Source organism: Etheostoma cragini, chromosome 5, assembly GCF_013103735.1.
Source record: "Etheostoma cragini isolate CJK2018 chromosome 5, CSU_Ecrag_1.0, whole genome shotgun sequence".
Taxonomy (NCBI): Eukaryota; Metazoa; Chordata; class Actinopteri; order Perciformes; family Percidae; genus Etheostoma; species Etheostoma cragini.
Genome location: NC_048411.1, coordinates 22725327 through 22729472, shown reverse-complemented (window position 1 = coordinate 22729472; position 4146 = coordinate 22725327).

Here is a 4146-nt window from a genome sequence, read left to right as displayed (position 1 = left end):
AAATAGTCATGCGAGAGAAAACTCAAATTGGACAGCTATTCTAGCTAGCTGTCTCAATTTACCCTGCACAGATCTGAGTAGGATTCCACCAAATTTAAAATTCCAACACAAAAAAGCAGAAGGACACAGAAAAAACATGCATCTGGCAGAATTTAGTGCAGCATCGGCGCTATCCTGGAAGTGGAACTGAAAGGATATAGACTAATATTATACTTATATACTAACTCTCGCTTTTTTAGTTTCACAACTAACTGCCAATACGGAAAATAAACTTTTCTCTTCTTTCTTCACACAGATACATGTGCTTGTCAACAAACAATGTGCTGCTCAAAGAAATGATCCTCTGGGAGATTGATATGTCAAATTCGTTTTAGCTGTAAAAAAAAAAAAGAAAAAAAAAAGGTTAGAGGTCAGATTTAGCCACCGATCAAAGATCCTGAAGCTGGATAAGGTTCAGCATCATGCTAAAGGATGGTCAAACTGTTTTTGCCCACAAGGTTACTCCAACAAATCAGTGTTGCACTTCAATAAAGTTGGAGGGGGTTTGGAGAAACGGATTGAAAAAAGAAGGATCAAAATACAAATTGGCAGACGACATATCTAACACTGACTCCAAGTGAATGATATTGTTGCCCCGTAACAGCTTGATGTGTAAATAAGCAAGTGTTTGCTTACAGTTTGCCAAATCAACTTAAAAAGTGATTTGTCAGTGTTGTGTTCACACTTGTTTCCGCTGCCCCCAAATGGCCAGAAAATCAATTGTTGCCAGTTTAAATGATGTGTGCAGGCTCACTCATCACACAAGCTTGTTCTACTACTGTAAGATGTGTTTGCAAATTCGTTTTTTTAGACAAAACCTGTGTCATCTATATTTCTGGATGTTGTCTCTTTTGGTGTGGTAAAACAAGATGCAGTAGAGCATAAACTTAAATTCACAATGCTCACCGACCACTTGAGGGGTTTGTACTTTCACCCGGCAGAGGAAAAACATAAGCTCTCGTTCCTTCCTTTGTTAGTGGAATTGATCAGCTGCTTCCTGGCTGTAAGTAAAAAGGGAATATTGTAATCCACTTGATACATATCAAGCAGAATAAGGCAATCAGCTGAAAGCAATTTGCGTCTCTAAGCTCAAGCCAGCGGCTTGTGATTTTCTCTCCTGTCATCTATCATAGACCACACGCTTGGGCCAAAATACACAATACCCCCAAATTGCTGTCATATGGAGTGCAAGCCTTGAAAAAAGCCCTTCATTTTTCCTTGTCTGTACTTCAAATAAACTTGTATTTGTTGAATAACTGGAGAGTTTTTTTCTCTTCAATGCAACTTTTCAGAGAGAGGGATGGTGTAATGTACCATTTCCTTTGTTTGCTCAAAGCTTGGCTGCAAGACTGTAATCTAGATGGGTTTGAGTTCATGCAGCCTGTTGAATGTTGGCTGCTGCGGGACGGGGAGACTTCAAAAGTCAATGGAATCTGCAACAAGCTTCCACAGGCAAACATTAACTGGCTGTCTTAGTTTCTGGTATTATTCATGTGATTCTTCACATCCTCATCGAGTACTCCCTCTGAACATTTTTAGGGTTTTCGAGCACACATTTAGAAGACACAGTTCTCCAAAGTGCCTTGCGGCAGTTTATTCCCTACATTTTATGTGTGACGTGGTGTCACAGCCCTCTACCATGAGCTCAAATACCCCTTCATCTGTACCATCATGTGCCCTTATTATGGATTAAAAGATGGAGTTTGGTGTAGTCAAAATGTCAAACGATAGGAGGGCGGAGTGCTTTAATTCCAATCAGTGCAGATTCATTTACACTGTGCACCAACACATGAAAGAAAAAAATAGTAAAAAAAGCACGTGTTTGTATCAGCACGGCTGAAACCTTCTCTTTGTACAATTAATCAATCACTTCTTTCTTAAGCCATGTTTGTATCAGTACAGTAACACTCTCCCCCCCCAGCAGCAACCTGACACTACCTTTACAGGGCCCTCCATCAGCCCTGGTATGCACCACCATCTTCCAGCGGTCTAAAAACATGACTAACCTTACCAAAATCTGGAAAAAGCTAGACACAGATAGTTAAAACTCAACTACACAATTGAAGAAAACTTTATGAGGTACGTAACTCCCTCTAATTACCCCACAAATGCATTAACCAAAAATTTTGTACGCACATGAAGAAACCCCCATTAATTGGTTCTGCCTCATGATATCACTGATGACATCATCAGTACCATAAATAAACCAGAAATGATGGGCTGCTCCTCCCCAATTATCCATTATGGACCCAAAAAAGGAATAAAGAGAAGATGTCTATGAAGAAACAAACAATTAACTATTTCAACCTGCAACTTAATAAATATAACTGAAAACCACAGCAATGTGTAAAATAAATAGGGACAAATGTACACAAGCACAAGAGACAAGTGGTGAGTGCCTTACCCACTTTGTCAAATGAACCAGATTTTTAGCTTAATTATAGGCTACAAAAGTGTTTCTTGTCAGAGTAATTTTTTGTTACAATTAAATTGTTATTATTTGTTGCCTCGGTCATGTTTGCATTCTACAACTACTACCTTCGTTTCATCACTTTAAGCTATTTCAAGTGTCAATTCTTTAACTTTTCAAACTGTTAGATACGTTTAGCTAAGTATACTTTTAGCTGAGTAGTTCCACTGACATACTTATGTTATACTTAACTTAAGTATACTTTTAGCTAAGTATACTTTTGAGCTGGCTATTTCAACCGTTTATCTGTTGCTTTTAGCTAACTGTTTCAACTGTTTGTCCATTAATTCTAGGTACCTATTTCAGCTGTTTATCTGTTACTTTTAGCTGATTATTCTGACTGTTTCGTTGAGAATTTTGTGATATATAATTGTAGTTGTGGTATTTTCACGTACCTCCTGGCAGCTGAAGAAGCAGCCTATACCCCCTGGTAGGAAATCAGTTTGGAATGCAGGTTTAGAAAGCAGGTAAACCACAGCAGAGAATATTCTGAAGCCTTCGTTCAAACATCTAACAAAATTCCCAGTGGCGGAAGCTTACAAAAACCAGATAAGACCTTGGTGTTAAGTGTGGAGCTTACTCTGCCCTTCTCCACACATTTTCTATAAGCCAACATGCTAAGCACAGCATCAGTCATCCCTTTAACGTGGCTTTGTGCCGCTTCTACATAACATGCCACCATTGAAAGAAAGAGGTATGAATCATGTACATAGTACATCGCCCAAAAGAATTGCAGAAAACAAAGTTGGAGAAAACCATGACCTGCAGGCATCAATCTCTACAGAAGCAAAGACATTGTTGTTCATGTTGACCATCTCATCAGATACAGATATGGATTAAAAAAATGGATTTTATATACGGCATGAGGCTAAAGGTAATTTGCAGCCTCTTTCCCCCCATTAATCAATCAACAAATCAGATGAAACAGTATGTGTGAAGGCATGTGTCCAGATGTATGCATTGACATCTAAGAGCATTATTATTAGGTATTATTTATTAAGAGTTTAACACTCAAACTCAAGCTGCTAATCTACATCATCAGGTTGGAGGTTTTAGCCTTTAAACACGAGGAAACAGAATCTGATATTTCTAGATAACTTTTGTGATAATTTTGTGATTTCAAGAGAAAAGAGTCAAATTAGCATTTGCCACCATGGCAGCTCTTGGCTGTGTTCCTACTACAATATCCTACAGTATTATAGTAATGATTTACCCAGCTGACTCTTTTGAGTCTTTGTGCACAAGCTAAGATCGACAAATGCAATACATGCATCAAGAGTCCTTTTTTGAGTGAGGTTGTATGAAGAAGTCCATCTTGCACAGATTATACTGCCTGTGAAAAATAATAAAACGTGACAATAGAATACGGTTGCTTTAATGCAAATTTCTGATTATTTGGCTGGCATATGACGTCTTTAGCCGCTGGACATAATAAAGAATAATAATAATAAATCAATCCACTGAAAATTAAAGCAGTATCCTATATTAACTTTATGTTTACAAAGAATTCAACTCTGAGTGAAGGCCAGTGTGTTTTTGGCCAGCATTTTTATTCAGTTATGACAGAAGGCCCCACCTTATTGCTGGTTGTTTTGTCAACATTCAGCACAGAACAGTGAATACGATTTTGCCCTTGT